Source organism: Ursus americanus, chromosome 36, assembly GCF_024610735.1.
Source record: "Ursus americanus isolate L20-20 chromosome 36, mUrsAme1.1.p, whole genome shotgun sequence".
In the NCBI taxonomy this organism is placed as follows: domain Eukaryota; kingdom Metazoa; phylum Chordata; class Mammalia; order Carnivora; family Ursidae; genus Ursus; species Ursus americanus.
The window spans coordinates 9319972-9346535 of NC_142162.1; the positions used below are offsets into that span (position 1 = coordinate 9319972).

At 37.9% G+C, this 26564-nt stretch overlaps 1 protein-coding gene and 1 pseudogene across 1 annotated transcript in view; one reads left to right on the top strand and one right to left on the bottom strand.

Moving 5' to 3' along the window:
• Window positions 1-26564, top strand: part of UNC13C (unc-13 homolog C) — a 631335-nt gene that overhangs the window by 167231 nt on the left and 437540 nt on the right. The window lies entirely within an intron of this gene.
• Window positions 18403-18748, bottom strand: LOC123801794 (transcription elongation factor A protein-like 8; annotated as a pseudogene).

Genomic DNA, 26564 nt, shown 5'->3' on the forward strand with positions numbered 1-26564 from the left:
TTGTCTTTATTGAAAGAAGACACAATAATGTATGTGGGAAATCCTACGAAATCAATTAAAATAATTTAACAAACTAATAAATAAATATAGCAAGGTCTCAGGATACAAGGCCAACACACAAAAGTCAATTTTATTTCTTTATACTAGAAATAAATAGTTAGAAAATAAACTTTAAAAACATTTAAAATACTATTAAAATATAATAGTTAGGAATACATTTTTATTTTTTCATTTTAATTTTTTTAGATACAGGTTGCCTTATTATATTTTATTTTATTTAAGTTTACCTATATGAGTATAGTTGACATATAATGCTACATAAAGAACATATAAAACTCAATACCAAGAAACAAGTGATCTGGGCAGGGCGCCTTTATAGACATTTTTCCAAAAAAAAGACATACAGATGGCCAACAGACACATGAAAAGATGCTCAACCTCACTAGTCATCAGGGAAATGTAAATCAAAACCACAATGAGATATCCCCTTACACTTGTCAGAATGGCTATCATAAAAAAATAGAAGAGATAACAAGTGCTGGTGAGGATGTGGAGAAAAAGAAACCCCTGTACACTGTTGGTGGGAATGTGAATTGGTACAGCTGCAGTGGAAAACAGTATTGAGGTTCCTCAAAAAATTTAAAATAGAAATACCAAATGATCCAATAATTCCACTCGTGGATATTTACCAAAAGAAAATGAAGATAATAATTTGAAAAGATAGATGCACCCAATGTTTATTGCAGCATTATTTATAACAGCCAAATATAGAAGCAACCCAAGTGTCCTCCACTGATGTATGAATGGATAAAGAATTAGTGATGGAATATTACACAGCCATAAACAGGATGAGAGCTTGCCATTTATGACAACATGAATGGACCTAGAGGTTATTATGCTAAGTGAAATAAGGCAGACAGAAAAGGACAAATACATATAATTTCACTCATATGTGGAATCTAAAATACAAATGAATAAATAAAAACCAGAATCAGGTCTATAAATATAGAGAACAAACTGATAGTTATCAGAAAGGTGAAGTGTTGGGGGGAATGGGCAAAATGGGTGAAAGGGAGCGGGAGATACAGGCTTCCAATTATGGACTCAAGAAGTCATGGCAATAAAAGGCACAACATAGGACATACAGTGAATGATATTGTTGTAGTGGTGTATGGTGACAGATGGCAGCTACACTTATGGTGAGCATAGCATAACATGTAGAGTTGTTGAGTCAGTCACTATGTTATACACCTGTAACATTGTGTATCAAACTATAATAAATACATTTTCTGTGTATATCTAATATTTTCTACTTTCTCGGCTTGGAGCATTAAGTAAAAACACATCTTTTTAATGTTTAAGTTAAATACTTCTGATTATCCATTCTACTGTTAAGAAAATGTCTTTCCTTCTTTACATCTCTCCACCCTACTCTCTTCATATGCTTAGAACAAGAATTACAGGAGTGTTCATTCAGTCCTGGTGATTCTTGCCTCATGGGAAGGAAATAAAGAAAATCTGGTTGGTTCTCCTGAGTAGCAGTATTCTCTGCTGCTGTTGTTACCGTAGTACTTGTGTCACCATTGGAAATTAGCAATCTGTTGGCCAAATGCGGTATACTAGTGTCTTGCTGGAAGCCTGTTGATGGCTTTAGCAGATCAATACTCCTAGTTATGACACCTGTTGCTCTGGAAGGAGGGCAGATCCTGTGCTCTGTGACTGAAGTTCATGGTCTGGCAGTTTCTCAGGGTATCAGTCTGAGAAAGACCTTCTTTCCACCAGTGTTTTGTTTAGCAGTGGTTGCTTCATGCCCGTCGCAGACTTGGGGTCCAGCCACGATGGCTATTTGATGACTCACTCATACACACACTACTATAACCCATTCACACAGCCACACACCCACGCACTTGTACAGTCACAAACACATGCACATACCCTGACACACACTTTTCCCTAGGGGTGCACCAGGGTGACTGAGCACAGCCCACTTTCATCACCTTAATAGTTAGGCCTTTCACAGCTGAAATCCTATCTTGTTGGACCCAAAGGAAATTCTATTTCCTGACTAATATTTCTTCCAAGAAAAAGCCATATCTGGTGCTTATGTATAGAACATTTTATAGTTTTGTGTGTATTTATTATCTTATTTGAAAACACAATAATATTTTTTTATAAAGAAAACACAAAGCTCAGGGACATTAAGGGACATTGCCCAAGGACATGCCACTTTTATAAGACAAACCTCTCCCTCTCTTTCATATTTCCTCCAATTTAGGGTGCTTTCATTGAAAAATATTACAAATTATTCTCATGTAAAAATTATTCAGACATAAAATGTAAAACAATAATGTCATGAGTATCCATGCACTCACCACCCAGTTTAAGCAATAAAATACTGCAGTTAGAATTGAATCCAGTGTGCATATTCCTCTATCTAGTTTCATCTCTCTTCCTAGTAAGCAACCATTATTCTGTATCTGATGCTTATCGTTTTCTTACATTTCTTTAATTTTTTACTACATATGTATGTATCCTATAAACATTTTTGTATATGCCTCCATAGAAGAGAGCCTCAAAGGAATATATAAGAAATAGCACAGAGGATCATAGGGGAAGGGAGGAAAACTGAATGGGAAGAAATCAGAGAAGAAGACAAATCATGAGAGACTCTTGACTTTGGGAAACAAACTGAGGGTCACAGAAGGGGAGATGGGTGGGGGGATGGAGTAACTGGGTGATGGGCATTAAGGAGGTCACATGATGTGATGAACACTGGGTGTTATACACAACTGATGAATCATTGAACTCTACATCTGAAACTAATAATGTACTATATGTTGGCTAATTGAATTTAAATAACTTTTAAAAAGGAATGTATGGAAGAATGTGACTATCCAGTCATGGAAATTCACATTTTCAACCTAATTTGATATTGTCAAATTGCACCCTAAAGTTGTGCCCAGTTATACTTCATTGGCAGCATATCAAAATGCATAAATAGATACCATATCCCTGCCAACATTTTATATAATTCTCTTCTGCTAATCTGATGGAATTGTAATTCATATATTTTGTCCTTTTTCTAACAGATGATTTGTCCTTTTATCTATGAGTTGTAGAAATTCTTCATATACCTTGGATTATAATCCTTCATCATTTTAATGACTAATTATATCTTCTCTCAATCTGTGACATTTTCTTCCACTCTTTTTGGGTGACTTTTGATAAGTTTTGTATTTACTGTAGTATTATTTAACATTTTCTTCCTTTATGAGATGTATTTGGGGGGGGGTTATTGAAGAAATCTCTCCCTACCTTAAGGCCATATAATCTCTTAAATTTTCTCCTAAAAGTTTGAGAATTTTAATTTTTATAATTCTCTAATTTTTCTAAACTTTTAAAGGAATAACATGAAACAGAAATCCAATTTTCTTTTTTTCATATATGTATATCGTTATCTCAACATAACTTATTCAATTCTTTCCCCACTGATTTGTGATGCTACCTCTGTCTTGTACCATATGTGTTTATGCAGGGTCTACTGGAGGCTCTCTCTTCTGTTCCAGCGGGGTATTTGTGTTTAAATCAAATCTACAATCTTAATTACTTTATCTTAACTATTACGTGAAGCAATATTTATTATAGCTTTGTTTTTTGTTGGAGACTTTTAGCCCTTTTCTCTTTTGTAGAAGTGTAAGAATCTGCTCAAATTCAATGAAAAACACTATGGATATTTTGATGGTCATATTATTTCCATTATTCTATATTGTCCTTTTTGTATAATAAAACTCTTCATTCTCTTTATTTTTCTCTGATTTATAACAATATGATTTTGGTCTCCTTGAGGAGATCCATTTTGGATTTAGATTTGTGTTTGTGTGTTTGTGTGTGTGTGTGTGTGGGGGGATTAATGTATCCAGTAAGTGATAGGGCCACTGATATTTGCCTTAAGGAGCAGGATGTGGGTTTCAGAATTTAGGTAACCAAAAATGACCACTCCCGTCAGCACTTCAGAATTAACTAAAAAGCCAAAGACATAATTATACTTCAGTGGGTAAATGTCAGAAGGTTAAGTTACATCCTAAGAACGATTATCCTCTTATCATCATTCAGACTCTTTCTTTGCTGTAGTAACACACAGTGGGATGCTGTTGAAAGAACACTGACTTTATAATTACTTGCATCTTCTTGACACAGACTTTGCAACTTACGGGTTGATGGGGAATCACTTATTTGACCTTGTGCTTCCAATCTGTAAATGAAGATAATAATATGCAGCTTACAAGGTCTGGGTAAAAATAAATGAGATAGTCAATGTGAAATGCTGTCTTCTGTGTCATAGATGTATACTAAACCATTAATTCCTTCCTCTTTAGAAGAACTAAATTCAGAATATTGTACCCAAATCTTTGCTGAGAAGCAAGAAGAAACATTATTTGTAGGTGATTTAACTACTTGTTGAGGTAACGACAGTAGTGGCTCAATTAATTTTTAATGGCTAAAGGATGATTTCTTTCACATTATGTAAAAATTTTAAGTGAAATAAGAAAGGCTTTGGAATAAGACATTTCTTTTTTAGAATCCCGACTTCACTCTTTACTGGTTATTGGATCTCAGGAGAAGTCAGGTTTCTTATTAACGATACTGAGACAATTCCTTTAAAGTCTTTATAAAAATTAAAGACATTTTAAAAAGTAGATTCAACTTTGTACTGCACTGTCTGCTAGAGAGTAACTGCTTAATAATTAGTAGCTGCTATTTTTACCGTTTGATAAGACCGAGCTTTCAAAGGCATTGGCATAGGGGAGGAACTTCTAAATCTTCTTACCTGCTTGAGAACAATCGCATTGAGATATGTGCCAATAGACAATAACTCATTTTTTGCTTTTTGATAAATTGAGCCCTAACACCTGAATTTTTTCATGGGACCTTTCACAGAGTCATCATTTAGTAAGTACACATAGGATAAATGGGATAACGGAAAATAGATGTTTGTTTATCTCAATTATTGCTGTCAGAGGTATGGTTGTCAAACTATAATCTTATCAGGACACCTAAAGATTAGCAAATCATTAATAAAACACTTTCAACTCTGGGATTCTAATGACATAGAACAAAGGAAAAGTGATCCTGGACCTCATCAGGGTTAAGCTGGAGGAAAATTCTGATGGACAAAGAGCCATCAAAAGAAATTCAAGAAAGGACATGGACACATTTTCATAATCTCTTCCACAAAGAAGCAAAAAGATTTAAAAATTTAAAAATCTGCCACAAATGTTCCCTTTTTGGCAAAGCACAAGAAACATGAAAGCTACATGAAGGCACATTATAAGCAAATTGCTCCACACAAATGAGAAATTTTTATAGGTTAATTTTATTATACCTTGTGTTTCATAGAGTACGTTGTGATTGGGGGAAGACTATAAACAATATAACTGGTAGTGTTTTTCTAGCCCAAACCCAGCTTTTAGATCTTTCTTCCTTCTTTGTTGGGTGTTCCAGGACCTGCAAATATCGCCAACAGCTTTCTCCCCCGGGCGCTGACGCGCGCCCCACCCCCTCCCCACGCACGGTGCGCACACACCTGCGGCCTGAGGCCTGTTGATGACCGGGGCTCCCGCGCCCGAGCTTCCCTGGGCCGGGCCGGATCTCAGTTTGCCGGTTCCCGCCTGAGCCCCTGCCCGTGCCTCCCCCTGCCCGGTCTGCGCACGTCAGCATCCAGGTGCCGGCAGGCAGAGCCGTGGCCCTCCAGCCCCGGCAGCTGTGGATAACTAAGCTGATGAGGAAAGCTCTAGAAATCCACGCGGAAGCGTGAGTGGGTGGAGAAACTAAAGCAGGCCCGGGCCTGAGGAGAGAGGTGAGAACGGGCTCCGCGACCCTGGGGGGTCTTGGGGGAGAGAAGTGGCGGTGGGGTGAGCGAAGAGCCTAGGAGAGCACAGAGGAGGTGCGGGCAGGCTGCCCAGCGCGGACGGGACAGGAGCCTGCGTTGTCGCAGGAGCTACTGGACGAAGCCCTGGCCGCTCCGGACGGGGAGCAGGTAAGGCGCAAGCTCTGGAGGGAGCCGTGAAAGCCCCTCTTCTCCGCGCGTGTACCCCGGATGACCCGCAAGTACCTAAAGGACCAGATTTAGTTCCCTCTGGGGGCTGGGCTCGCGGCGGGACTGCCGAGGCTCCAGGGCAGGCGGACGTGCCCCCCACACCCGTTTGCTGATGACTGAAGCGATCTTCGTAGCGAATAAGCCCTTCCACGTCCGTACTTAGAAGGTTGAAATTATAACCCAAAGGACAAAAGATTGCTGACCCCAAGTGACTTCATAGTAGCGTGTGAGGGCCTGAAATAAGACTTGTTCCAACACTGATAGAGGTAGGGCAAAGGGACACCTCCCCTAGTTTGGAAAAGCACCCTAAGATGAAACACTGGTCCTAAAAGGCCCATATCCCCAGTCTTACCCATTTCTCTGGGGCACTTTGCCTGGAAGCAATCTCAGACCAGAGAAATGGCGGGGGCAGAGCTCCTGGTGTGAGCAGTGGTGGTGGTGGTGTGAGCTGCAGTGTGGACCACTCAGCTATTTCACCTGCCTGAGATTTCACCGGAGACTTCTGTGTAGACGTATTTCACGAATCTCTGCGCCGCAGAATACTCCCAAGTATTGAGTTCCTGAGAAGATAATATGGGCATGAACTCAAAGCAAATACGTCCCAAAAGGGACAGACATAAACATGATGTCTTTAATTATATTGGTTCTGTAGTTAAATATGACACACTATTTTTCTGAGTCTACAGAATCTTCTCCAGAATGACGCTTTTTCCTTGACTCAAACTCTTCATCTTCTCGGCCTCCCCTGCCAGTACTGTGGGATGGCCTCATTCCAAAGTCTGTTTGCCAGGTTATGGGGACTTGGAGATCTCTTCAACTGGTGGAACACAGATTTTTTTTCAGCCCTTTTAAAATGGTCTAACATACAGCCGTGGTCAGCACAGTGACTCAGCCCCTGAAAGTATTTTTGATGCATGACAAATACGTTTGAAAGCTATCTAATTGTTCCCTCTCTTCCTAATTAGGACACTAGCAAGTGCTGGAAACAGAGTGCACCAACCCACTCTTGAGTCCCCTATCTTGATGCTGCTTTTAATTCTCTTTAATGTATTTTCATGTTAATAGTCTCACTTTCTACAATGTTAGTAGAGTAGGTAGCACAGGGGTCATTTTCATTTGACGGATCAAAAAGGTAAAACAAGACACAGCTTGGGTTTGTCTTTGGTCACAGAGTAAGTAAGGAGCCGACTTGGATCTAGAAGTGAGGTCAGCCTCTTTGGATGGTCCCCTGACCCAAGATCTACACGATTTCATAATTTTGTATCTAGACTGCAGAGCTCCCTTGAATCTCACTATGCCTGACCTACAGGTGGGGTTTGGAGGCCCTCCCCGGCCCATCAGGAGTATCCATCAGAGAGCCAGTAGAATGGGTGTAGATGGACTAGCTGCAGTCTGTCCGTCCCTGAACCGGGGGCCAATGGGCTGTAGGAACTAACCAGATTTGCATTTTTTTTTCATATAACCATTTTCGGTTCTCAATCTGGTACTTGCAGTAAACGGTATTTTCAAAATAAGTATCAGCAATGGACAAAATTTCCTAAATAGGCATTACAGTTAATTAGAAATGTATGCAGGTGCTTTTGGCTTAGACTATCACCTCTCACTTACACAGGGGGCTTGCTAAAGATCTGGTTTCACTCATTTGCGGAACATAACGATCTCTCTGCTATTCCTTAGGGGAAGGAAGAGAAAAACAAAAGGGGGGTAAACAGAGGGGGAAATGAACCACGAGAGACTATGGACTCTGGGAAACAAACAGGGTTTTAGAGGGGAGGGGAGTGGGGGGATGGGCTAGCCAGCTGAAGGGTATTAAGGAGGGCACGTATTGCATGGAGCGCTGGCTGTTATATGCAGACAATCATGGAACACTACATCAAAAGGTAATGATGTCCAGTATAGTGACTAACATAACATAATAAAAAAAATAAATCTGCTAGAGAGGGCAGCTGTGCTGTCTTCTGTCCCTCAGACCTTGTTCTGTGTCTTGATCAGTTTTTCTTGCATCATCCTGTGCTCTGTGTGTGTGGGAACAAAAGGGATGGGTGTCTACGTGTAAATTTTTTTCAGTATATCCAGTGTCTGGTTATTCCATTACAACGGCTATAAAACTTACTCTTTTTTTCTCCTCCACTCTATCCTGAAAGATTTTTATCTCAGATCATTGACTCCACTGCTTATATCAGCCTCCCACTCCCCCTCAAGAAGAGAGAAAGCTATTTCTCTTTCAAGAAATTTTATAGTTTAGGTGGGAAAGATCTGGCTCCCTGCAGAGCCCTGAGAGGAAGATCCAAGAAAGGGAGAATTCTGTGTTTCTGGCATTTTCTGGCTGCCCAAAGCCTCCCTCTACAGCTGACATTGATAAAATTTCATTAAAGGCATTGGTCAATCAGGCTACAGGGTTTTTGTTTTTGTTTTTAAACTAGGAGTCATTAGCATTGAAAATACGGGTCTTTTTTCTGCATAGAATATGGTGTGTATTATCTGTTTTGCATGCTATATTACTAAAAACTCACACAGTCCCTAAGATAATTGAAAATAAATTTTAGAATGTAGCTTGATACTTCCGGCAGACACAAAAACATTTTTGAACCAAAAAGCATTTTGAATAAAAAGACACCTCCCGTTCTTGCATAGGATAACTCAAAATTACAAAGATTTCATTTTCCCTAAGTTAATATATTTGAATTTTTAATTTCAAAAAATTTTGAGAGATAATTGACATACCACACTACATAAGTAGTATAGCATACTAACTTGGCTTTTATATAGTGTGAAATGATTACCCTAATTAGTTAACACCCTATATTTCATAATGTACAAAAAGAGAATTCAGGATGTCCTGTTACAGACTTTCATTTATACCATACAGTGGTGGTAACTGTAGTCATCATATTACACATTACACCCGTATGCTCTTTAAAACTGGAAGTTTGTACCTTTCGACCACCTTCATCCCATTTCCCTTCTGGTAACCACAAATCTGATCTCTTTCTCTGAGTTTGGAGTTGTTTTTAGGTTCCACACATGAGTGACATCATAGAGTATTTGTCTTTCTCTGACTTATTCGACTTAGCACAAGGTCCATTTATGTTCTCACAAATGACAGAATTTCCTTTTTAATGGCTAAATACTCTTCTATTGTATGTATATAAAAGCTTCAGCTTTATTCATCTTTCTGCAGCCAGTCAGGTTGTTTCTGTGTCTTGGCTGTTGGCTGTATTGCTGCTGTGAACATGGGGGTGCAGATACCTTTCAGCCTAGCGTTTCCATTTCCTTTGGATATATTCCCAGAAGTGGAATTGCAAGGTCCTATGGTACTATTTTTATTTTTTGAGTTATCTCGGTATGTTTTCCATAATGGCTGCACCAATTTACATTCCTACGCACAGTGCATAAGGTCTCTTCTTCCTCCCTGTCCTCAGCAGTGTTGGCTATCTCGTATCTTTTTGATAACCATTCTAACAGTTGTGAGGTGATACTTCGTTATGGTTTTGATTTGCATTTCCCTGATGATTAGCAATGTTGAACACCTCTTCATGTATTTGTTAGCCATTTGTGTATCTTTGGAAAAATGTCTTCAGATCCTTTGCTCTTTATTTTTTTTTGAAGTGTGGTTGATGTACAATACTGTATTTCAGGTGTACAGCATAGAGATTCAGCATTTATACACATTATGAAGTGATCACCGGGGTAAACATAACACCCATCTGTCAACATACAAAGTTGTTACATATTAACTAAATTCCCTATCCTGCATCTTGTACCCCATGTCTTATTTTATAACTGGAAGTTTGTACCTTGTAATTCCTTTTTCCTATTTTGCCAGTACCTCCACCACCCTCCCCCTTGGCAACCATCAGATTATTCTTTGTATTTATGAGCCCATTTCTGTTTTGTAGATTCCACATACAAGTCAAATCATAAGACCTTTGTCTTCATCTGGCTTCTTTTACTTAGCCTAATGCAGTGTTGTTAATGGCAGGAGTTCATTTTTTATGGTTGAGTAATATTCCATGTGTATGTATACAATACATTTTTTCTGGGTCATATAGTAGTTGTACTTTTAATTTTTTGAGGAACCTCCATACTGTTTTCCACAGTGGCTGCGCCATTTTTCAGTCCCACCAACAGTGCATGAGGGTTCCCTTTCCTCCACAACATTTCCTTTTCTCTCACCAACACTAGTTATTTACTGTTTTTTTTGATAACAGCCATTGTGACAGGTGTGAAGTCATACCTCACTGTGGTTTTGACTTGCATTTGCCTGATGATTAGTGATGTTGAGTATCTTTTCATGTGTCTGTGGCCATCTGTTGCTCTTTAAAGAAATGACTATTCAGGTCTTCTGCCCAATTTTAATTAGGTAGTTGGTGGGGGATTTGCTATTATGTTGTGTGAGTTCTTTATATCACTGTATGTTCTTTCTTTGTCAAAGATTGACCGTATACACATAGGTTTCTTTCTGGGCTTTCTATTTTGTTCTATTGATCTGTGTGTCTATCATACTGTTTTGATTACCATATTTTGTATTAGAGTTTGAAATCAGGGAGCGTGACACCTTCAGCTTTATTCTTTGGTCTCAAGATTGCTTTGCCCTTCAGGGCTTGTTATGGTTTTACACAAATCTTAGGATTATTCTAGTTCTATGAAAAATGCCATTGGTATTTTGATAGGGAATGTGTGAATCTATAGATTGCTTTGGATAGTATGGATATTTTAATGATAGTCTCTATCTGCAAGCATGGTATATCCTATTTGTGTTGTTTTCAATGTCTTTCATCAGTGTTTCATTTTTTTCAGACCACAGGTGTTTCACTTCCTTAGTTAAATTTATTTCTAGGTATTTTTTGCAATTTTAAATAAGATTTTTCTCTTAATTTCTCTTCCACTTCATTATTAATGGAAATGTAACAGATCTCTATGTATTAATTTTGTATCCTGCAATTTCACTGAGGTCATTTATTCTAACATTTTTTAATGGAATCTTTAGGGTTTTCTATATCTAGTATCATGCCATCTGCAAATAATGACACTTTTACTCCCCCCCCCCATTTGGATGCCTTTTCTTTTTCTTGTCTGATTGCTGTGACTAGAACTTCCATTACTATGTTGAATAACAGTGGTAAGAGTGGACATCCTTGTCTTGTTACTGGTCTTAGAGAAAAAGCTTTCAGCTTTTTATGTTGGTTATGATATTAGCAATAGGTTTGTCATATATGGTCCTTATTGTGTTGAAGTGTGTTCCCTCTATGCCATTTTGTTGAGAGGTTTTATCATAAATGGATGTTAAATTTAATCAAGTTCTTTTTTTGCATCTGTTGACATGATTGATGATTTTAATTTTCTTCTTTGTTAATGTGATATATCCTATTGTTTGACTAGCAGTGAAATATCCTTGCATCCCTGGAGTAAATTCCACTTGATTGTGATGTAAGATCTTTTTTTTTTAATGATTTTTTATTATGTTAGTCACCATACAGTAATCCCCCGTTTCCGATGTAAGGCTCGATGATTCATTAGTTGTGTATAACACCCAGTGCACCATGCAATACGTGCCCTCCTTACTACCCATCACGGGTCTGTCCCATTCCCCCACCCCCCTCCCCTCTGAGGTCCTCAGTTTGTTTCTCATAGTCCATAGTCTCTCATGTTTCATTCCCCCTTCTGATTACCACCCCTTTCTTTATCCCTTTCTTCCCCTACCGATCATCCTAGTTCTTATGTTCCATAGATGAGAGAAATGATATGATAGTTGTCTTTCTCTGCTTGACTTATTTCACTTAGCATTATCTCCTCCAGTGCCGTCCATGTTGTAGCAAATGTTGAGAACTCGTTCTTTCTGATAGCTGAGTAATATTCCATTGTCTATATGGAGCACAACTTCTTAATCCAGTCATCTGTCGATGTAAGATCTTTTTAATGCATTTTTCAATTTGGTTTGTTAATATCTTGTTGAGGATTTTTACATCTGTGTTCATCAGGGATATTGGCCTGTAATTTTATTTTGTTTTTCTTTTTCTTTCTTTCTTTGTGTTGTCTTTGTCTGGTTTTGGTATCAGGGTAATGCTGATCTCATAGAATGAGTTTGGAAGTGTTACTTCCTCTTGATCTTTTTGAAATAGTTTAAGAGGTATATGTATTAACTTTTTCAATGTTTAATATTTATCTGTGAATCCATCTGGTCCTGGACTTCTGAGAGTTTGGGGATTACTGATTCTATTTCATTACTAATCATTCTGTTCAGATTTTCTATTCTTGATTCAGTCTTGGAAGATTGTATGTTTCTACGAATTTATTCACTTCTAAGTTGTCCCATTGGTTGACATATAATTGTTTGTAGTAATATCTTACTACCCTTTGTATTTCTGTGGTATCAGTTTTAACTTTTTTTTTTTTTTCATTTATTTTATTTATTTGGGCCCTCTCTTATTTTGATGAGTCTGGCTAAAAGTTTGTCAGTTTTGTCTGTTTCAGAAAAACAGCTTTTAGTTTCATAGATCTTTTTAATTTTTTTTTTTTTTTTAGCCACTCATTTCTGCTCTAGTCTTTATTTTCTTCTAACTTTGGATTTTGTTCTTTTTGTAGTTCTTTTAGGTGTAATGATAGATTGAGATTTTTGTTGTTTCTTGAGGTAGTCCTGTATAACACTATAAACTCTCTTAGAACTGTTTTTGCTGTGTTCCACAGATTTTGGACTGTTATGTTTTTGTTTTCATTTGTCTTAAAGTATTTTTGATTTCATGTTTGATTTCTTTGACTTACTAGTTATTTAGTAGTATGTTTATCCTTCATGGTTTTTTTTGTTTGTTTACTAGTTTTTTTTTTTTTTTTCTCGTAATAGACTCCTAGTTTCATATCATCGTAGTCAGAAAAGATGCTCGATATGATTTTAGTCTTCTCCAATTTATTGAGAACTCTTTTGTGGCCTAACATGTGATCCGTCATGGAGAATGCCCCAAGTGCATTTGAAATAATGTATTCTGTTTTCCAGTGGAATGTTATATATATATTTAGTCCTCTAGTCTACTGTGTCATTTAAGGCCACTGTTTTCTTACTGATTTTCTGCCTGGGTGAATTACCATTGGTGGAAGTGGGGTGTTAAAAGTCCCCTACTATTTTATACTGTCCATTTCCCTTTATGTCAATATTTTCTTTATGTATTTAGATGCCCCTATCTTGTGTACATAGATAATTATAAGTGTTAGATCTTCTTGAATTGATTTATAATTAAGTAATGCCCTCCTTTGTTTCTTGTTAGTCTTTATTTTAAAGTCTGTTCTGTCATGGGTACAACTGCCTCAGCTTTCTTTTGGTTTCCATGTCTTTTTCTATTTTCTTTCTGTATGTGTCTTTAGAGCTGAAGTGAATCTCTTGTAAGAAGCATATAAATGGGTCTTCTTAAAATTCAGCCACCCTGTGTTTCTTGATGGGAGCATTTAGTCCATTTCCATTTTAAGTAGTTATTAATAGATATGTACTTCCTGCCATTTTGTTGTGTTCTGATTGTTTTTGTAGTTCTGTTTGTTTCTTGCTCTCTTCCCTTATAATTTGGTGACTTAGTGTTATATCTGTATTCCTTTCTCTTTATTTTTTGTGTATCTATTTCCAGTATTTGGTTTGTGGTCATCATGAGGTTTATATATACTGTCCTATATATAGCAGTCTATTTTAAGTTGATGGTTGCTTAAGTCCAAGTGCATTCTAAAAGCACTACATTTTTACTCCCCAACCAAGCTTTATATTTTTGATGTCATATTTTAGGTGTTATTTTGTGTATTCCTTAAGTAATTACTGTATGTCTAAATGACTTTAACTACATTTGTCTTCTAACCTACATAGTAGCTATGTAGGTGATTGGTTAACTACATTTACTATATGTTTATCTTTACTAGGGAGATTCTTTTTTTCATAATTTTCTAATATCTAATTATGGCCTTTTCTTTCCCATTTAAAGGAGTACATTTAACATTAATTAAGGCAGATTTGGTGTTGATGAACTTGTAGCTTTTGTTTGAGAAAACCTTTCATCCCTCCTTTAATTCTGAGTGATAACCTTGCCAGATTTAGTACTTTTGGCTGGAAGTTTTCTTTCTTGTGCTTGTATTCTTGCTCTCTAGCACTTTGCACTTAAAAAAAAAAAAATTATTATTTGAGAGAGCAGGAGAGTGAGCAGGGGGAGGGACAGAGGGAAAGCAGACTCCCCACTGAGTAGGGAGCCTGTTGTGGGGCTCAGTCCCAGGACCCTGAGATCATGACCTGGTCTGAAGTCAGACACTTAACTGACTGAGCCACCCAGGTGCCCCAGCACTTTGCACTTGTAATATATCATGCCACTCTCTTCTGGCCTGTGAAGGTTCTGCTAAAATATCAGCTGATAATCTTGTGGGAGTTCCCTTGTGTATTTTAACTAGTTTTTTTTTTTTTTTCTGGTTGCTTTTAATACTTTTTCTTTATTGGCACATTGATTATAATGTGTCTCGCTGCAGGTCCCTTTGGAGTCATCTTATTTTGGACTCTGTGCTTCCTAGGCTTGGGTATCTCATTCCTTCATCAGGTTAGGGAATTTGTCAGCTATTTTTTCAGATAGGTTTTTGACCCATTTCTCTCTATCTTCCCTTTTTGAAACCTCAATAATGTTAATGCTACTATATTTGATGTTATCTAGAGTTCCCTTAAAATATCCTTATAAAAGTTTTTAGCTGTTCTTAGTGATTATCTTCTACATTGTTTTGTAGATTGCCAATCTGATCTGCTATTGATTCCCTCTAGGGTATTTTTCAGTTATTGTATTTTATAGCCCTTATTGGTTCTTTTTAATATTTTCTATCTTTGTTGAAGTTCTCATATGTTCATACATTCTTGAGTCCATTGAGCATCTTTATGACCATTACTTTGAACTGTTTATCTCGTATTGCTCATTTCCATTTTATTTAGTTCTTTTCCTGAGATTTTTGTCTTATTCTTTTATTTGGGCATATTCTTCATTTTGCCTAATTGTGTTTCTGTGATTTAAGTAGATCAATTAGATCTCCCAGTCTTGAAGGACTGGCTTTATCCAGAAGGTGTCCTTTGGGGCCCAATAGCACAAATCACCTAGTTACCTGAACCAGGTACCCCAGGATTATCCCCTGTGTGGCCTGTGTACAGTCTCCTGTTATGGCTGGTTCTTGAGTGGTGTGAAATCTGGTGTGCAGAGCTGTTTCCTGGCATGGCTATCTGCAAGGTCTGGCCACACCTGCTATGGCCAGGCTGGTGAGAAGAACTGACCCCTGGCCCATCTAGCTGAGAGACCTGGCTGCAACTCTTTTAGGCATGCTGCATGGATTGCCGTGAGCTCTGGCTGTGACTACTATAGGTGTTGTAGAGTGTGGTGCTGGCCTCCAGGATGATGGTGCTTGGGATGGGCTCTGCTGGAAATCGAGGCTATTGACCAGGAGCACTAGGGTGGGGAGCCAGTTAGGAGGGTCCCTGGTGCTGGTTGATGGTGCCTGCCAAGAGCGCTGGGTCGGGGAGCTGCTTGGGAGGGGCTCTGGGGCTAGGTAAGTGGTGCTAGCCCAGTAGATGGAGAGTGTCAGAAATGGTGCTCACCAGTGCTGGGCCAGCTTGGTGAAAGGGAAGTGGCATGGGAGAAGGTGCCTGCCAGTGCTTCTGTCCCTGAAGACTATTCCAACAGATCCCTATTCCTCTGGCACATGCCCTAAAATTAGTCAATGGATCTCCTTCAGATGTAGCCAGGGTACTTTTCAAAATGCTGCCTGTGCACTGGGACTCAGAGCAAGTGGGATTGTATGCACACTTCATAAGAGTGGAGTCTCCATTTCCTATTGCCCTCTAGCTCTCCTGAACAAAAACCCCACTGGTTCTCGAGGCAGATTTTTATAGGTGTTCGTCTTCCCAGTGCCTGTCCCTAGGATCTTGAAGACCAGTTTGGAGCTTGGGACTCCTCTTTCTCAGCCCTCCTGCTTGTGTATTGTCACACCAGTGGTGTGGGTGTTGGCAAAACTGTCTCTGCCCCTTCTACAATCTCATTGTTCTTTTTCTTTATATCCTTAATTGGTTTTAATCTGTTCCTCTATAGTTATCAGAGATAGTTTTATATGTAATTGTAGGTTTTGGCATGTCCCTGTGAGCTCAGGATCCTCCCACTCCACCATCTTGATTCTATTTGACCATTTTAAAATTGGATTGGTTTTTGCTATTGAGTTGTATGAGTTCTTTATGTATTTTGGATATCAATCCCTTATCAGATAAATTGCAAATATTTTTTCACATTCCTTAGATTGTCTTTTCATTTTGTTGATAGTTTCTTTTGCTGCGCAAAAGCTTTTTGGTTTGATGTGATGCACTTTATTATATTTTGTTGCTTGTGCTTTGGGTGTCCTATCCAAAAAAAGCCTTTCCAAGACCACGTTTTGGAGCATTTTTCTTCAGTTTTCTTCTAGAAGTCTTATGATTTCTGGTCTCACATTTAAGTCTTTAATCCATTTTGAGTTAATTTTTGTGGGTGGTATAAGATAAGGGTATAGTTTCATTGTTTTAGATGTGAATATCCCATTTTCCCAACATTATTTATGAAGAGACTATCTTTTCTCCATTAAGTAATCTTGGCTTTCTTCTCATATGTGGTCAACCAATATTAACCATATGTGCATGGGTTTATTTCTGGGCTTTTGATTCTGTTCTGTTAGTCTATTTGTCTGTTTTAAAGCTAGTACCATACTATTTTGATTACCCCAGCTTTATAATAATAGCTTGAAGTCTTCTTTCTCAGGATTGTGTTCGTTATTTGGGGTCTTTTATGGTAACATATAACTTTGATTGTTTTTTATACTTATGCAAAAAAAAAAATCTTAAAAGCAGCTAGAGCGTAAAAGACATTAGCAGACGCCAATCCAAGAAATGTTGAAGTCTTTAAGGAAGCAGCAAAATCATATCAGAGAGAAATAGAAATCCACACAAATGAATGAAGAGTGCTGGAAATATCAACTACCTGAGAAACATGTAAGATGTTGTCTCTGGGGGCGCCTGGGTAGTACAGTCGTTAAGCGTCTGCCTTCGGCTCAGGGCATGGTCCCAGCGTTCTGGGATCGAGTCCCACATCAGGTTCCTCCGCTGGGAGCCTGCTTCTTCCTCTCCGACTCCCCCTGCTTGTGTTCCCTCTCTCACTGGCTGTCTCTATGTCAAATAAATAAATAAAAATCTTAAAAAAAAAAAAAAAAAGATGTCTCTGCTTATAAAGGATTTAAACCTATTAAGGAAGTAAAAATCTTGGTTGGAGGATTTATAATTCAACAAAATTGGCCTAATTTATCATTAAAATTTACATATTCAGAGAATATATATTTTTTATGCAATAATTGTCAGTTTGTTTCTCTAGCTAAGAGATCCAGAGGTAACTTGAAGTTTCCTGTTGTTTTTTTGTTTGTTTTTCTTTTTTTTTCTTTTATTTTATTTTTTAATTTTTTTTTAAAAGATTTTATTTATTTATTTGACAGAGATAGAGACAGCCAGCGAGAGAGGGAACACAAGCAGGGGGAGTGGGAGAGGAAGAAGCAGGCTCAAAGCGAAGGAGCCTGATGTGGGGCTCGATCCCGCAACGCTGGGATCACGCCCTGAGCCGAAGGCAGACGCTTAACCGCTGTGCCACCCAGGAGCCCCTGTTTGTTTGTTTTTCTAATCTTCCATCAAGAGTTTAGGTGCTGCCTTTGCTGTTCGTTATAAGCTGGCTGCAAATTATTTGACTCTTACTTATAAAACTTTAATTTTCCATGTGTGTGTGACACATGTTCATGAAAAAAATATAAGCAAAAAGAACTCACATCACACAGAAATAAGCACTTAAGTTTTTGTTTGTATGTATGTATACATACATGTGCACACACGATTTGGGATTTAATCCTACATATGTGACCTGACACCAAATATACTGCTTTACAACCTGTTATGTTTTGCTTTACAATATAGAATGAATATATTTTCATGCATATGTGTATGAAACTTTCCTGGAGCACTGGGTGTCATATGCAAGCAATGAATCATGGAACACTACATCAAAAACTAATGATGTACTGTATGGTGACTAAAATACCATAATAATAAAAAAAAAACTTTCCAATTGAAAAGCAGACCTGGAGAATGGGTACAAAATACAAAATCTGATGAGATTCTAGTACTAAGGAAACACCCTAAAACAAAATTTCACCAGATGATTAAAAGTAAAATGAAGGTCAAAGATATATCAGAAAAAGCTAACAGAAAGAAAGTGAGGGCCAGATTTTAATATCAGACCAAAAACAAAAAAAAATCAAAGCCTAAAGCACACAGAATAGGGATGACTGCAGGAATGTCTTTGCTTCCAGTGTATCATCACAAACTTGTTTTTTACTCTTCTTATCTCTCCCCTAAGCCTTTCCAACTCTTCAGCTCCTTTTATCATTTCAAGGTCCAAATGCCTTATGGGAGTGTCCTCTTTAAACCCCAGTCAGGTCAGGTCAGTCTTCGAAGATTTCCTCTGCTTCCTGGTTTACTCCTTCTTTGGAAAGTTGAGGATTTCCTTCTGCTTCCTGTGGTACATCTTCCAAAGGGCAGTCTGCCTCAGCCTTTAGCATATTCTGTGGTTTCCCTTCATTTTCTTCAGACGACTTTTGCATGTTGAGTATTTTTCTGTTAATGTCTTTTGAATAAATTAATCCTGCAGAGATCCAGGGATTTTCCTCCCTCATCCCTCACTTGATTTGTGTTGTGCACAAAAGAGCAAGAGTCTTGAAAGGATCCAGGGCACTTTTCTCTTTCTCCAGCAATACGGAGCTCAAGAATGTGTTGTTTTAATCCGTGATCTAAAAGACATCTAATGGAATTAGAATAGACCTTATTTCTTTTCTTTTCTCTTCTTTTCTCTTTTTTCTTTTCTTTTCTCTTTTCTCTTTTTTTCTTTTCTCTTCTTTTTTCTCTTTTTTCTCCTTTCTTTTCCTTTTCTTTTTCTCTTTCTTTCTTTCTACTTTTAGAACTTTATTTCATAGCAACCTCAAAAGTATCTTGGCTTCCATATATCAATATAATGGCTTATAATGCCGTCTCTTAGTTCTCAATAACTATTTTATAGATTTTATAGTAGATATGCATTAAACTCAACAAATTTGTCCTCTACTCACCCTTCCATTGCTGTATATTTCATATTTTTATTTAAATAGTTCTCATTTATATTTACCATGATACAAATATAGCTTTTAGTACAAACCCAAGACAATTCTTCTGTTAAATTACTTACTTGAACATCTTTCATTTTACCTTGAATTATCAATTGCCTTTCATTCATTAGCTTAAATTTCCATGCCCCAATTATTTCTTCCTACATGGACCATCATACCTATCAGACAACTCTCAGTATTATTGGTCCTGGACTGATTGCTCTGGATCCCTGCTTCATCACTCTTCCTGGGATTTCCATTGGCAACCATCCTGGGAATTCCCTTTATTGTTCTCGTAAGCTGCCTTGACTCTCTTTTTGGAATTAGCTGTTTGTAATCGTGGAGATCAATAACTTTCTGAGAAGGGATCCATTTGAAAGTCACTTATTTAAACTTTTTTTGGGGGGGTGTGGAGGAAACATATTCATATTTGGAAATGTTTTTGTCTGTAGTAACTTCCCCCCCCTAAAGTCCTTGAGTTGATTTATTTTCCACAAATTTCTTTGGTCTTCTCTGTGGAATTGTTTTAACTTGGGAGTGGATGTCCAGGATTGGTCTCTAAATTTATTTTTTCATTGCCCTTTTCTTCCTGTTCTGACTTCTGAGAAACTTTTCTCACCTATATTTCTCAACACTTTAGTTGAATAGTTTTGAAGAGGCATTTGCCTGTTTTGTGGCTCTAGAAGTAGATTGAGCAAGGGGTCTGATAGTTCATTAGTTCATATATAGGATTTTATTTAACTTCGCTGTTTATATCTCACTCTCACCATTTTACTGGAGTGTTAGGGTCCATACTTCTCAGATTTCTCATGAGAATAATCCTTGGGTCTCCTTCCTGGGGCAGTGACAGCTTGACTGCGTGGTGGTGAACAGTACCTAGGGGTCCAAATACTGTATTCAGATAGCAAATCATTCTCTTGCTTTCAACTCCTTTCTCTTGGTGTATATTCCTTGCTGTACCCCCCAACCTAAACACCCTCATCACTTTATAGTCTGGAATCTGAAGCGTTCCTCAGAATAAGTTTATACTTTAGGTTCTTTCATGTTGCTTCCTTGATTCTAAAGATTTTATATGCTTTAATCTTTTATTGTCACAAGTGACAAAAGGGAGAAGAGATACATGTTTTTGGCCAATTCATTTTTTTTTTTTTTAAGATTTTATTTATTTATTTGACAGAGATAGAGACAGCCAGCGAGAGAGGGAACACAAGCAGGGGGAGTGGGAGAGGAAGAAGCAGGCTCATAGCAGAGGAGCCTGATGTGGGGCTTGATCCCATAACACCGGGATCACGCCCTGAGCCGAAGGCAGACCCTTAACCGCTGTGCCACCCAGGCACCCCTTGGCCAATTCATTTTTAAATAAAAGTTTAACTTTGTATCCTAAAGCCCTCACATGGAAAAGGAATAGAAAGCTTGAAATCTAACAACACCCTCTACTACAAATGACAAAAGACACGTCTACCAGTTTGTGATGAAATCCAGAGGCAGGAAAATCATACTGTTTCAGAAATCATGAAAATCTGAACTATGGCAGGGATAGGATTGGGTGGAAGAGTGTGAGTGTGACAGGGTTTAGGAGATGGTTCAACCAAATTTACTGACTAGCTGAATTTGGGAGTGAATGGAATGAATGGAATAGAAAGTTGAGGATGACTTCAAGGCTTAGACTTCATGACTGGATGGAAGCCATTACCATCCTTTACACAAAGAGAATGCAGCAGTAAGATTAGCAGAACTATAGGTTAGTTCTGTTTTTAAATTTAATGAATTTAAGATGCTTGAGTCTCACCAAATTAGAGATGGTCACCAGGTAGATACTTTGTTCTTAAATGCAATGACTGCAGCATGTACTAGAATCATCCTTCATGGTGTAGTTGTAATGAGCTATAATAATTCTGTTTGTTGGTATAACAGCATTTTCAGATCCCTTGACTCAGCAGATATGAGTAATGTAGTGAATCCATTTCAGAAGCATTAGCCTTCATTTGAAATGAGAAAGAATTATAAGACCTTCGAGATTCATGTTTATAGCATTAGGAGATGATATATAGAGAGCAGGATCAGAAGCCTAGAATTTGGGTTTGTCAGAGTGGATAATTTCCTTTCTTATAAAAATGAATTATTATTGGTCCTCCAGTCATCTGGAAGTGAATAAATATTTAAACAAGAACTTGAAGTACCCCCAAGGACCACCTAAACCCTTCTAACATTAAAAAAAGGTAAAAATATTTTCAGGTTTGCTGCTGAAGTGTTTAAGATTTGAAAGCTTAAGAGAATGGCTTGTGATGGGCTGGCTTAGAATAAAAGCATGTAAGCATCATATCACACACATTCTTTTTCTCTTATTTTCTTTAGTTTCAGCAGATAAGTCATCCTTTAGCCTTTCAAATAAAGTTAATCCTTTCTGTTTTATGGGTCTTCATATTTTTTTACCCAACAAATTTCTTTTTTCAGTCTTTCTTTTCTTCCATCCATCCTCCGAAAAGACATTTTATAGATAACTACTATATCACTCAGGGTTAGGCTGGCCAGAATGTCAAATCAGGCTGTGTGTTGTTGGTTTGCAACCCTCTTGGGAGTGTTCCAATCTGAAATTGTCCTTGTACTCAGGGCAGGGAAAGACTAAAAGATGCAGGCCATTCCAGGTTGGGAGTGTGAGTAAGCAAAGGGAACTTCCATATGAGGCTTGACTTGTGTGGCAACAAGGCAGATGGATTCCCATGTCTACTCTTCTAAAAAGTTTATGAAGAGCCCCTAAAACTTTGCTCAGTCATGTATACTGTGCAGGTGTTTTGAACACCACATCATCTCAAGGCTATGACCTTGGAGCAGCCTCTGGCAGCAGGAAAGGTAAGTGGAACCCACATTCTAAGGACAGGGAAGAGGGTGAGGAGCCTCCAAATGCCCTGGCCCAGCTCACAGGACAGGCAGCATTCATGTCTTTTTTTATGATATTTTCCAACATGTGTTTAATGGCAATTAGACAGCAGTGAAAGTTGAATCAAGGTTGGTACTGACAGTAGCAGTCGGGCAAGACAGGAAAGAGAGAAAAAGCACTTTCCTTGCTTTTTTTTTTTTTTTTTTCCCCTCATATATGTTCCTATACTGTACAATGAAAGATACTTTTAGAATGATGTTGTATTCCTGGAAAAGTAAATTCTCCAAAGTAGCTTCACAGGTTAGTATACAGCAGACATCAACTGACCATGATGAAATTAAATATGTTTTTTTGAAAAACAATATCAGAAAGTTAGCCAATAGGGGCGCCTGGGTGGCACAGCGGTTAAGCGTCTGCCTTCGGCTCAGGGCGTGATCCCGATGTTATGGGATCGAGCCCCACATCAGGCTCCTCTGCTATGAGCCTGCTTCTTCCTCTCCCACTCCCCCTGCTTGTGTTCCCTCTCTCGCTGGCTGTCTCTATCTCTGTCAAATAAATAAATAAAATCTAAAAAAAAAAAAAAGCCAATAAAAAGAAAATTGTGACTAATATTTTTGATAGTTTTCTTTATTTCAAATATTTCCCATATCGCAATTGAATGCCTAAGTCCTGGTCTGACTTTCTGATTTCTTTTCAAAGATTTGTTTTAGAGAGAGGGAGGGAGTGAGGGAGAATGAGTGGGGTAGGGGCAAAATCTCAAGCAGACTCCCCACTTAAGCAGGGAGCCCAACATGGGTCACGATCCCACAATCCTGAGATCATGACCTGAGCCAAAATCAAGAGTTGGATGTTTAACCTACTGAGCCACCCAGGTGCCCCTGACTTTTTGACCTTTTAAAATATACCAGTGATTGAACAGAATAAGGCTGAAAATAAGGACCACCTGGTATAAGGGTAGGGGGAAGGTCATAACAAGAGAACTTGTATTTTAAATAATCATTCAAATATCAATATAAGCCTTTCCAAGCCAGTTTAACTTAGTGTCTGACACACTTGTATTGCTTGATATACGCAAGTATGTGCCAGGCATGGAGTTAAAATGTAGAATTGGTTATAAAGATGATTACTGGCTCCCATTTTTGAAGGAGTTCACAATCTACAGAGAGGTAGTAAAATAAGGCAGTCTTTAAAATTTATGTTATTAATCCAACTTGGGAACCCAACTGAGAACTGGAGGAGAATTGGCTTTCAGTGACACTGCTTTCCTACAGAATGAGAACTCAGCTATTAGTTTAAAGGGTATTAGAGTGATGTACAACACATACGGGAAATAGTTTTCTCAGACTTTTATATTAAATAGCATTATTCCCATTACTTTCAGATGGTTTTGCTCTCTACTTTTAAGGAAACATGAGAATAGATTAGACCATATCTTAAAGCCTCTTTGTTTTCATTCTAGAATTATATAAAAAAGAGCAAAACATCGTTTGAAATGAAACTTCTCATGAGAAGATTTGAGTTGAGTCTTGAGAGGATTGAAATTTTAGTCCTTTATACTAAGTTACTTTCTTATAAAAATTTCCTTCCTTATACTGGTAGAAGCAAAAGAATGATGGTTTCTGTGACTGTGTGTGCTACCACACATTGTAAAACAGTGAAACATACTTCAGAGACTTTTTCAAGCATCTTTTGTTTCTGGTTCTGTAGCAATTTTTGAAGATAATGGTTTGACAATAGTTTTTCTGTTATTTCTACAAAAGATGTATTTTAGTAAATGCTTTCATTTAAAATCACAAATAGGTGAAGAAAAAATTATCAAGTATGTAGATTTGATATGAAGTCTCAAATTATACTAAATTTCCTCCCCCACTCTGCCATAGAATGTAGATTTCCTCCTATGCTAGATAATTATTGGTGATCAAAGGAAAGGGGCTTGTCTTTCACTTAGGTGTAACTTGATGTTTTCTCTCCATTTGTATTATTTTTGCTGAGAACTAATAGCAGTAGGTTAAAAAGGTAAAAATATACAGTCAGTGGATTTTTCTCCCATGGTTTGACTTAGTAATTACAGGAGAATGAGTCTGCTATGGGGAATACTACAGATTCAGGAAACTCTGTAGACGGAGGTACTCCTCAGCAAATTCAGAAGAGGGAGCATTCCATGTGGCTGTTCGATACTGGGGTGGTTTGCTTTTATACATTCAGCTGGGAGGAAATATGATATATGGAACGAGAGTCAGAACCTGGAATACGGGTGCAGGCTTGCAATTCATTTACCTAGAGTGTGATTCCTGTCCTCTCCACCTGTTTATGGGGATACCCCACCCACCTTTTCTATCTTCACCCCTGAATTGACAGAGGTTTCCTAGGATTAGAAATCTTTTCCGTGTGTGGCTGTCTCAGCCTCTAGCTAAAGGATTACAAAACTGAGACCTAAAAATATCAAGTTCTTTGCCAGCGGAGGCAAAATTTTTACAAGCTCTATTTTCTGAATAACAATTTAGTTTTTAGTCTTTAGAATAATCCATACCCTGTTAGCTCTGTGTGTACAGGCACTCCTCGATAAGAGGTAGAATCATGAAATAGTGTGGATTCTAAATTGCAGGGGTGGGGATGGAGATATGGGTGAATAATCCCTCTCCTCCTGCCAAATCTGTTGAGACAGATTTTGAAAACCATTCCCTATCAAAGTCCCTCTGCTTTGTGGCTATACCATCTTCCCTAGGCATTAGCAGTCGAGAAGAGGTCTCATCTAAACATCACCTTTAAGTACGGTTACAGGTCTTCTGTTTAAAGTAGAGATATTAATAGATAATTCTGAAGGGGGAAATTCTGCAAGAGACAAACAGTACTTTTCAAAAATTCTATACCAAGAGGAGTAGAAAAAAATGTCATTATTCTGTTTGTTGGTCGAATGAGATCTGAATGCAAAATCAACTCGTGTGTTTTCAGTGTAGATCCTGGGAAGTGAAACTGCTGTCTATGTTCTGAAGACTTGTAGTGAAGATATTACAGGAATAAAATAATGCATTTCATGGTAATTGGTTTCAAAATGATTAAAAGAGGTTTTCTCTCATTAGAAAAAATGTAATTGAATATTATTTGAACACTATAGCTCTAGCCACATGACATCTTTTGTGAAAATTAATGATTATTAGTTTTCCGCACCGTTCAGCAGAGCCTTGGAGCAAAGATCAGAGTTGTTGTGAATTTTCTTCCTCATGAACTTTGGTGCCTAATATAATTATTCCTTTTTTTTTTTTTTCTTAAAGTGATTTTCTTGAAGAGAACTTATTAGCTTCATGAATGACTTGCATTAGAGATTAACTAGCTAACAGGCAGGGATGGAAAGCTTGATGACTTAGTTTTTCCTCTGGCAACTTCATATTAGAGTAAACAGTTGCTTTGCAAAAGCTCACACCCCATTGCACTTTCTTTAACACATTAGACTGACTTACAGGGCTATCACTAGGTTAAATGAATCAAAGAGTTGTGCCTATACAAGTTGATGACTCTTCCTCTTCTTGGTGAAAGAGCAGGGTGTGATGTGCACTGCAAAATTTGACGGAGTGAACTCTTCCTTCTCCTTTCTCCCTGAATTCATGCCAGAATTACTGTAATGGTAAATGAAATATAATTATTTCCTTTTGTCTTGACACTTGAGAAAGCATCCTCTTGTTTTATACGAGGTAGATGTTAGAAACCAAAGATTCCTGCATACCTTCCTTAACAGTTTCCCATTGCACTGAGAATTCCATAAACATCAAATCGGTTAAACATAGAAGAGTTATGTGATCTTGCTAGAAAATGACTTTATTATGTTCTTATAAAAAAAAATAAAGTTAATGCCTAAACTGAGGGGTTTTTGTTCTCCTTCTGAAGAGCACTGTTTTTGGAAACAAAATCTTCAGACCCAGTTATAAAGCAGATAAAATCAAAACTGCTGTGCTTGAATCCAAGGTGGTGGGTTCTGAGTCCTAGCTGCCAAGCCCTTCCTTGCCCAGTGAAGTGCCTCTCGGGAAGTCCAGGGCTTCTCAGAACACAACTTGAAGCCCACTAGGTGACAAGATCTCTAAGAAGCCTTTTGGTTCTGAGATACAAGGATTCCAACAAGAAATTTTTGTTTGCATGTCATTTGCTCTGTACTCTGCTTTGCCCCATGTGTAATTGATGGGGTATCATCAAAGTATGTTAAGATTTGGTAAATGGAAAAGCCAAAGAATACTTGAGGGCACAAGGAGCCAGTCACGGGAGGCAGAGAGGAATGGAATGGGTTGTGTGGTAATAAATAGGGAGCCATGAAAGGAGCTACTGTTCTTTAAAGGTTATTTCACTCTCTAGTCTTTCCTTCCTTTCCTAGGGACAATCTCTATTAAAAAAATCTCATGTGTATTCTTCTAG